Source organism: Rutidosis leptorrhynchoides, chromosome 5 (genome assembly GCF_046630445.1).
Source record: "Rutidosis leptorrhynchoides isolate AG116_Rl617_1_P2 chromosome 5, CSIRO_AGI_Rlap_v1, whole genome shotgun sequence".
In the NCBI taxonomy this organism is placed as follows: domain Eukaryota; kingdom Viridiplantae; phylum Streptophyta; class Magnoliopsida; order Asterales; family Asteraceae; genus Rutidosis; species Rutidosis leptorrhynchoides.
In genome coordinates, this window is record NC_092337.1 from 102,966,008 (window position 1) to 102,977,588 (window position 11,581).

Consider the following 11,581-nt stretch of genomic DNA (forward strand, 5'->3'; position numbering starts at 1 on the left):
TGACGGCATGCACACCATTTCATAATACATCCAACTATAATTGGCTTAATATTAATCTTGATGAACTCAACGACTCGAATGCAACGTCTTTCAAAGTATGTCATGAATGACTCCAGGTAATATCCTTAAAATGAGCTAATGCACAGCGGAAGATTTCTTTAATACCTGAGAATAAATATGCTTTAAAGTGTCAACCAAAAGGTTGGTGAGTTCATTAGTTTATCATAATCAATAATTTCCGTAATAGTAATAGACCACAAGATTTCAGTTTCCATAAATATCCGTACACTCGCAAGTGTTTAAAAGTATTCTATAAGTTGTAGGCACCCGGTAACAAGCCTTAACGTTCATGTTTTACCCTCTGAAGTACACCAGATCAGGTGTGTTTAAAATAACCTCGAAGTACTAAAGCATCCCATAGTCGGGATGGGGTTTGTCAGGCCCAATAGATCTATCTTTAGGATTCGCGCCTACCGTACATAGACAAGTAGTTTAATGTTACCAAGCTAAGGGTATATTTCTGGTTTAAATCCACATAGAATTAGTTTTAGTACTTGTGCCTACTTCGTAAAACATTTATAAAACAGCGCATGTATTCTCAGCCCAAAAATATATATTGCAAAAGCAATTAAAAAGGGAGCAAATGAAACTCACAATACTGTATTTCGTAGTAAAAATACATATAACGTCATTTAACAAGTGCAAGGTTGGCCTCGGATTCACGAACGTATCAATATTGAGATTCAATATTGCAGAAAAGTACGTAGACACAACGGAGATGATAAACACTAGATTGACCTCACGAGCATACCCATGAACCATACCCATCACCTCCATAGCTATAACCCATAATTTCCTTAGCTTCGACTCATTCAAAAAAAACTATTTTGAAATCACTCGGAGAGCACTCCGTCGTAATATTTTATGTATACTAATAATATCTTGAAATAATACAGAGCAAATATATATATATATAAATCGATTGAGAGAGTTTAGAGAAATATATTTTCAAGTTTCTATGAAATAATGAAACCTATTGAATTCTATTTATAATAGATTTTTGAATTATTAAAGTGAATTATTAAAGTATGAATTATTAAAGTGAATTATTAAAGTATGAATTATTAAAGTGAATTATTAAAGTATGAATTATTAAAGTGAATTATTAAAGTATGAATTATTAAAGTGAATTATTAAAGTATGAATTATTAAAGTGAATTATTAAAGTATGAATTATTTAAAGTGAATTATTAAAGTTAAAGTAAAGTAAAAGTAAAGTAAAGGTAAAGTTAAAGTATAGTAAAAGTATAAAAACTATGTATGTATAATACGCGTATAAATATATATAATATTAATTTAAATCGTTATATATATTTAATGAAATAAAATATAAATAGCGTTATATTTATTATACTGGTTAAGTAATGAGTTGTCAAAAGTGATTCTAGATATTTATAAAAGTTATATACGTTTTAATAATAAAGTTCTTTTTAAACTGAAAACGTCTTTGTACGTTTGAAAATAGATTAATAGAATATTATAGAAACCAACTCTCCACTAAATTTTGTCTAACTTTCGTAAATGACACCTTTTGTTTTTATTTATAAATAGCTTTACAAATTATTCTGAATATCGTTAAGAGGAATAGATTTTCTCAAATCATAGTGGACCTCTCAACAGAGACTTGTAATCATAATTCAATGTTTCTGATAATTCAATCATTTAATATTTTTTTTTTAATTTCGTCGAAAATCATATTGAAACAAATACGTTCATGTAAAGTATCATATATCTAATACTTTGTTAATGTTTTCAGTTAATATTATATATTATATATACATATCTATATACTCATAATTGTTCATGAATCGTCGAACACGGTCAAAGGGTAATTGATTACATGAATGTAGTTCCAAACTTTTTGAGATTCAACATTACAAATTCTACTTATCGTGTCGGAAACATATAAAGGTTAAGTTTAAATTTGGTCGAAAATTTCCGGGTCGTCACAGTACCTACCCGTTAAAGAAATTTCGTCCCCGAAATTTGATAGAGGTCGTCATGACTAACAATGAGAATGTTATTATAACGATTATAGAGTTTTATCATGTTCAAGAAGAATGGATAAAATAATTCGATTTCTCGAAACGTGTGAGTGAAGTTATCGTAAATGAATGAAATAAGATAATAGTGATTCGTCGTATCTTTTGACGTCATCACGATTGATCTCCGAAAAGAAAATCTTTGTAATCTATATTGGATTTGATTATTCGGCGATTAAGGAAATTATGATCCTCTTCGAATTAATGCGATAATCCATTTTGATTTCTCTGTCGGATATTTCACTATAAATCCACCTCATTTGTTTTCTTACAACTCACACTTTCTCAACTCATATTTTAAAGTATTTGTTAATATGCTTCATCCAGTGCTGATTCTTGATATACTCCTCACTTTCATATCTGTCGCTCTTCTTTTTCATCTGCCTCCGGAAGAATCTATTTACTTCTACTATACTCTTGGTTTTATAGTGTTTTTAGTTCTCCCGTGTCTTTATATTGCTATATGCATCGATATATACGGTTTATAGTTTCTGGGTTGTTGTTGGTTTCATATCTTCCCTTATATTTCGATATCCCTGCTTCTGTCTTCTATAATCATTGTCATCCCCAATTAATGCTTTCTTTTATTTGCTGCGATTTATACCCCAATTTCTATTTCGGAGTTTTGTCCTTTCGTTTCTTCTTCTTGCGATTAAGCACCGCTTGTGATGGTCCAGAATTTGCATATATGAATTTTGGAATGAACATTGTTAATGTTCTAAGAAGGAAATTGTAATGGCACGATCTTGACTTGTCAAATTACTAGAATACCTTTGAAAAGGCCGAATCATCAAGAAATATTTTCTTGATATTTTAGAGGTTAAAGAGAATACAAGAGTCGTGTAACATAGCACATGATGACGTTATGATCTGTGAATCATCACGTTCCATTTAGAAACTCAGCATGACTTACTGTAATATAACCACGTTGATCAAGTGTCATTATATTATACTAGTTCATGCTTCAGTTCCCAACACTACTTCAAAAATATTCCTATTTTAAATTCGAAAGTTTCAGAATTTAGAAACTAAAATAGTTTCTTTTATGATGTAATACAGACAGCACGAAGAGGTAAATGATTTCAGATAAGAATAATTATGGAAATATCTTCAGAAATATGGAGGATATTTATAATGAAAGATACGATGATATCTTAGAATGTCTAATATCAGAGGATGATTAAGAATATTGTCCGTAAGGGTTTAGAGTCAGGAGCAAGGTATTCATTAATGACTTCAACAAGTACAGAATCATTTGGATTCTTTGAAGGCCGGTTCAGCCTTTGTGATTTGTCCACAGCCTCCTTCATATTTTGCTCAATCCGTTTTCCAGTTCCAAAGCTTCTCTTTTTCTGAGCTTTACCAATATACTATCCTTTATCATCCAACTTTTTACTGTTAAGGTCGTTTACAGTTTTTGCTGCTTCATCAATATTTTTCAAAATTTCGAGAACTGGTTCGCAGTTTAGGGTGTTTTTCAGAAATTTCTCATTAAAAGTATATAAGTCCAGAAGATAGACACATATAATTGTTGGCGTAGACATGCTGCGAGATTTCAAAATACTGATTGCTAATTTCCGATGATTCGTATGGCAATTCTCGTTACAAGATGCAGATGAGTAAATGATGGGGTTTTGATAAATATAAAGATTTTTCGGAAAGTCAAAGATCAATGAAGTTGTTAATAATTTTACTGCTAATGTGGCGAGATATGAAAGGTTCCCCGGAAATAATGATGAAAGGGTAATCAATATAATAAGGCTTATTCGATTGAACAATTGAAGTTGGTTTACTGGAGCTGTGACAAAACCGTCTATTTTTAGAAGGGATTGAAAAGTTATTTTAGCTAGTAAATGCCAAAAGGTCTGACATGGATACATGTTAAATTATGACTTTGGTTTTAAGAGTTTTTCAGGTACGTAACTGTGGATAACATGTGGTTGGATTATCATCTCGATTGTTCATTATTTGAAGTGTCTTCAGGTATTTCGAAGGGCTTGAACACAGATTATAATCGTTAATATACATACGATGTTCTAACACAGTTTTGAAGTTAAAGTATAGCTTTGAAAGATATAGGAATCTAAGAGTGATGATACTGGTTATATTTCGAATTGAATTATGCGATTTCAAAATCAGAATATGTAATTGAATTTGAATGAGTATGATTGTTTTGATTTATATGAAAGAATGGATATTGTTGTGAAAGTAGGGAGTATAGTTGATGATTGCTGAATCAGTTTCGAAAAATGTAATATATTAATTGTGAATTTATATATCTCTCGGGTATTACCTACCCGTTAAAAACAATTTCACAATTAATATTTTGTACAAAAGAAGTTTATTACAGTCTTTATGAAAATATATGTGTATATTTTCTTTAGATGTAATATAGATTTAATGAGTTAATATTAAATTAGACTCATTTGTTTTATGGTTGGAACTAGAATTGAGTAATCCCTAAAACTTTATAAATTGCATAAGTATTTCTTCAATAATATTGAAATTATGAATCATTACTTTGTTATTTGTTGGTTTTCGTGAAATTCTTGTGAACTTTGCAAGGTACGAATGATGTTATTTGAAAAGTTTCAAGTACATCGATGATGAAAGTGTAAAATCAAACATATATTCGAATAATACACTTGATTTATTATGAATTGGATTTTTATTGAATTGAGACAGAGATTGTAATTAACGATGGTTAAGTTGCGGACGAAGGACGTACATCATTGCATATTTGTAATATGAATTAACTGAGTAGTTAAGATTCACACATAATAGCTTAGTACGGGAAGATTTATCATGGTTTAAAAATTTATACAAATAAAATATACATATAAATCTTTCGATTGGAAATGAGTTAATACTTCATAACTCGTTGATACAATATATTTGTTGTTGATTCGTAATGATGTCCACAATGATTCTTGAACTGACAGAGTTTGTGATGTTACATGTGCTGTTGATTCTGACGATACTGACGGCACTGACTGTGTTGATGATGCTACAGTCCTGTTGATGCTGTTGGTAAAACAATTCTAGCTTGTAAATCGTACACCATTTTCGATCAAAGTTTCTACTCTACCCTCTCCATTCACTCATCCGATTTACGGTCAGAATTAAATAATCTCTAAGATTTTGGAGATTACATAACTGCCGCAGAGATATCTCTTCAATGAAGTTTATGAATTAATACTTCATTGTTTGTTGTTGTTGATATTCCTGGATATTTACAGGGCGTATGACGTTGATGTTTGAGATACAGATTGTGATGTTGCGGTGTGGGATGTGGATGTTGTTGGTGGTGGTGGTGATGGTACTGTTGGTGTTGCTGATGGTGGTACTGTTTATGCTGCTGGTGCTGCTGCTGGTGTTTGTAACCTTTGCACCATATTCTCCAAAGCCACTACCCGAGCGCGAAGCTCGTTGACTTCTTCTATTACACCGGGGTGATTGTCGGTTCGGACGAGCGGATAAATAAAATCTAGAATTTGGTGTAGTATGTAATCGTGACGAGATACTCTAGAAATAAGAGAGAAAATGGTGTTTCGGATAGGTTCGCCGGTAAGTGCTTCAGGTTCTTCGCCAAGAGGGCAATGTGGTGGATGGAAGGGATCACCTTCTTCTTGTCTCCAATGATTAAGGAGGCTACGAACCCATCCCCAATTCATCCAGAATAGATGATGACTAATTGGTTGATCCATTCCGGTCACACTGTTTTCGGAACTTGAGTGGGATTCCATTTCGAAATCCGAGGGACTGGAACTAATGACGAATTCCATTTCGTACGATTGAATAAAGAATTTTTTGACATGAAATGATTTTTCGGCTATCGGGTGGTATTCTAATTATATAGAGCAAAAGGTTTCGTAGATTACGTAGGAATTTACGGAATATGTCAGGCAAAGTTTACGGTAATAGATACGATAAGATATGATTTAGCAGATACGCTAAGATATGAATTTTGTCTATACACTATTCATGCAATCAATGCAGCAAGACGTGTCTAGACTAAGAATGATAAGCAGGTAATTTCCTAAGGATGGTAAGTAGATGATTTCCGACTAAAAATGATAAACAAAACTCTTGACATGCAGACACGGTCGAAGTCCAGACTCACTAATGCATCTTAACAACTATCAGTTAGACACACTAATGCAAGACCTGGTTCGCTAAGACCACCGCTCTGATACCAACTGAAAGGACCCGTTCATATACATTATAAACGATTCACAATAGTTGATTACATCGCGAGGTATTTGACCTCTATATGATACATTTTACAAACATTGCATTCATTTTTAAAAGACAAACTTTCTTTACATTAAAAGTTGACGGCATGCACACCATTTCATAATACATCCAACTATAATTGGCTTAATATTAATCTTGATGAACTCAACGACTCGAATACAACGTCTTTCAAAGTATGTCATGAATGACTCCAGGTAATATCCTTAAAATGAGCTAATGCACAGCAGAAGATTTCTTTAATACCTGAGAATAAACATGCTTTAAAGTGTCAACCAAAAGGTTGGTGAGTTCATTAATTTATCATAATCAATAATTTCCGTAATAGTAATAGACCACAAGATTTCAGTTTCCATAAATATCCGTACACTCGCAAGTGTTTAAAAGTATTCTATAAGTTGTAGGCACCCGGTAACAAGCCTTAACGTTCATGTTTTACCCTCTGAAGTACACCAGATCAGGTGTGTTTAAAATAACCTCGAAGTACTAAAGCATCCCATAGTCGAGATGGGGTTTGTCAGGCCCAATAGATCTATCTTTAGGATTCGCGCCTACCATACATAGACAAGTAGTTTAATGTTACCAAGCTAAGGGTATATTTCTGGTTTAAACCCACATAGAATTAGTTTTAGTACTTGTGCCTACTTCGTAAAACATTTATAAAACAGCGCATGTATTCTCAGCCCAAAAATATATATTGCAAAAGCAATTAAAAAGGGAGCAAATGAAACTCACAATACTGTATTTCGTAGTAAAAATACATATAACGTCATTTAACAAGTGCAAGGTTGGCCTCGGATTCACGAACGTATCAATATTGAGATTCAATATTGCAGAAAAGTACGTAGACACAACGGAGATGATAAACACTAGATTGACCTCACGAGCATACCCATGAACCATACCCATCACCTCCATAGCTATAACCCATAATTTCCTTAGCTTCGACTCATTCAAAAAAAACTATTTTGAAATCACTCGGAGAGCACTCCGTCGTAATATTTTATGTATACTAATAATATCTTGAAATAATACAGAGCAACTATATATATATATATATATATATATATATATATATATATATATATATATATATATATATATATATATATATATATATATATATATATATATATATATATATATAAATCGATTGAGAGAGTTTAGAGAAATATATTTTCAAGTTTCTATGAAATAATGAAACCTATTGAATTCTATTTATAATAGATTTTTGAATTATTAAAGTGAATTATTAAAGTATGAATTATTAAAGTGAATTATTAAAGTATGAATTATTAAAGTGAATTATTAAAGTATGAATTATTAAAGTGAATTATTAAAGTATGAATTATTAAAGTGAATTATTAAAGTATGAATTATTTAAAGTGAATTATTAAAGTTAAAGTAAAGTAAAAGTAAAGTAAAGGTAAAGTTAAAGTATAGTAAAAGTATAAAAACTATGTATGTATAATACGCGTATAAATATATATAATATTAATTTAAATCGTTATATATATTTAATAAAATAAAATATAAATAGCGTTATATTTATTATACTGGTTAAGTAATGAGTTGTCAAAAGTGATTCTAGATATTTATAAAAGTTATATACGTTTTAATAATAAAGTTCTTTTTAAACTGAAAACGTCTTTGTACGTTTGAAAATAGATTAATAGAATATTATAGAAACCAATTCTCCACTAATTTTTGTCTAACTTTCGTAAATGACACTTTTTGTTTTTATTTATAAATAGCTTTACAAATTATTCTGAATATCGTTAAGAGGAATAGATTTTCTCAAATCATAGTGGACCTCTCAACAGAGACTTGTAATCATAATTCAATGTTTCTGATAATTCAATCATTTAATATTTTTTTTTTAATTTCGTCGAAAATCATATTGAAACAAATACGTTCATGTAAAGTATCATATATCTAATACTTTGTTAATGTTTTCAGTTAATATTATATATTATATATACATATCTATATACTCATAATTGTTCGTGAATCGTCGAACACGGTCAAAGGGTAATTGATTACATGAATGTAGTTCCAAACTTTTTGAGATTCAACATTACAAATTCTACTTATCGTGTCGGAAACATATAAAGGTTAAGTTTAAATTTGGTCGAAAATTTCCGGGTCGTCACATAATATTACTAATATTAACCATAACATTAATAATAATGATATTATATCAATTTATATATATCAAGTTCGTATCTAGAGATTTTATATCTAAATAACACTAGTCTTGATATTAATATCGAAAGTAATAATAATATTATTCTAACAACTATATTTTTACTTTTAATTACATTTAATAATTATTATAATGTAATAATTCTTAATAACAATCATATATATTTATATAGATCCATTTTAAATTATACTTAATTATTTTCTATTTTAATTTACATATTAAATTCTAACATTTATATTTTATAGTTTCAATTTATAATATATACATACATTTACATATATATGTACATATTTATTTACAAATAATTGTTCGTGAATCGTCGGGAATGGTCAAAAGGGCAAATGCATTCATGTGACTGTTCCAAAGTTTTCGAGACTCAACATTACAGACTTTGCTTATCGTGTCGGAAATATTTAAAGATTAAGTTTAAATTTAGTCAGAAATTCTCGGGTCATCACATAGTTGTAGTTAAACAAGGGGTATGGTTTTACTGTGAATTACTATGCAAAACATATACGCATTATTACAAATTAAAATGGGAAAAATAATTATATTATATGGAGTATTACAAATTAAAATGGGAAAAGTCAAAACAAAACATATAGAATGTATGGCTCGAGCTCCTGACCACATGCTTCAAGTGGTGGCACTTAACCACTGATCTAGAAAGACATATATAATTTTACTGTGATTTACTATACATAACCTCAAGTTGACTGGTGGCATGTGCCACCATTACTCATCACGTGGCTCCGCCACTGCATGAATCTTAACCTTAGACGGGACCTTTGTCAAATCTTCTTTGGTTAAGGAGACATTCGCCTACCATTTATTGAGAATGATTAGAGCAGTTCTAAAAATCCAGAACCCATTCTCAATATTAATAACATCATGCATACCCTTTGCAGTAACAAACTTAAAGAAAAATAAACATTTAGAATTGGGTAAATTCCATAGAAAGGTAACATATTATACCAGTTTTCCTATTTTCGGTAACATATTTTATTTTCGAAAGTTAATCAAAAAGAGGGGTATCGTTAACTTTTGTTAACTTTCTCAGTTAAGTGTCAACCTTGCATAACATGTCAAGTCCTTTATCGACCAACGTTTTCAAATCGCGATTTCGAGGCACGCTTTCGACATGCGATTCCGACACACGTTTTTAAGGCATGTTTTTCGATGCTTGTTTGTCGATGCGCGTTTTCAAGGCTTTTTTTTCAATGAGTGGTTTTCCCATATAAAGTAATTCCCAAAGACATGATTGAAAATGGCAACATTTCGATACGCGTCGAAATTGTGCCTCGAGAACGCGCGTCGAATCGCAAGTTAAAAACGTGCCACGATCGACGCGCATTGAAAACGCACCTTAAAAAAAGTGTGTCGAAAAAGCGAGTTGAAAACGCGCCTCGAAAACGCAGGTTGGAAACGCGTGTCAGAATCGCGTGTCGATAACGTGCGTCAAAATCGCGATTTGAAAACGTTGGTCGGTAATGGACTTGACATGTTATGCAAAGTTGACACTTAACTGAGAAAATTAACAAAAGTTAACGACACCCCTCTTTTTGATTAACTTTTGTAAACGGACTCCTTTTTTATAACGAAATGAAATATATTACCGAAAATAGGAAAACTGGTATAATATGTTACCTTTTTATGAATTTTGCCCTTTAGAATTCATCTTTGTCTTCTCAGTTCCATATTTACCCAACACATTCATGACATAATTCTTCACAAAATGATGCACAACCCGTCTTCTCACGAAATAAACGTATTGTGTTACTATATCTATCTACAGCCTCCATAACAGACAAAATTAGCAATTTCACATCAACTCCCTCATTAAGTATATTCATATTTTTTAATAATCGAAAGTTGATCGTATTGTCATAGAAGTGTCCACTGGAGTTAGACCTAAACAAATTATAGCTATTAAACAACCCTACACTAATGATCGACCAACCTAATCGAGACAAAAAAAAAAGAACAGTAATGCGTTTAGATATGAACTTTCTGATTCCTGGTTGGTTTTGTTATTCTGATTATCTGTAAGTTTTTCACTCCTAAGGCTAACCCTATGTTCATCTACTCGGTCTTGATCATCATTCACCTTAGGATCCAATGATGGAAATATATAGTCGTGCACAACACCCTTCACCGGAGGATTATCATCAACTGCTTCAGGAACAACAGTAGGCAAACCAGTCATTACGCCGATTGTATGAACCAACTGATATGACTTCATAACGGAAGAATCAACAACTTGTTTAATCACGAGTTTGTTGATGTTTAACGAAGGAAAAACATTCGGATCCAACCACTCAATATCAACAAGTCTGTTGATGTTTAACGAAGAAAAAACATTCCTATCCAACTATTTTACGAGATTTAGACATAAATTCCCTCCAAATATTTGAAGGGTTAGTAAGAATAAAAAGTTAGGAGCTATTATATATATTTAAATATAAAATATAACATGATTAGTCAAATAAAAATAGATAATCCTAACCTGTAGTGTTTATTTCACATGTTTAATTTTGAAGAAAAAATGTTAAGGGAACTTCAAAAGGCATATGAAAATTTGAGAAGAAATGAAAGTAAACATATGTATTATATGAATTAATATTCTTTCATGACTTTTCCCTTAAATTGAAAGGATTATATTTCTTTTTTCTTCATTATTCTTCACTTCATTTCTTTTTTGTCTCTTTATAAAACTCGGCAAAAGTGTTGAAACAATCAAGCCCATAACCCATGGTTTTGCGATCGCGACGTTTTCAAGGGTTGGACCTCGCTATCGCGAGGTCCTTGTTATCTGTCTTTCGCGTTCGATTTTCTGATTTCTCGCGACGCAAAATAAGCTCGATATCTGGCTCGCGAATGGGAGATAATTCTCGCGAAAGGGAAGGTCCGAAAACTCGTTTTTGGCCCGAAAAATAACTTGAACTTATATTTTGATTCCGACTCAAACCGCGACCAATATTTCTGACTTTTAAGTACTAAAACAAATATAATCCACCCA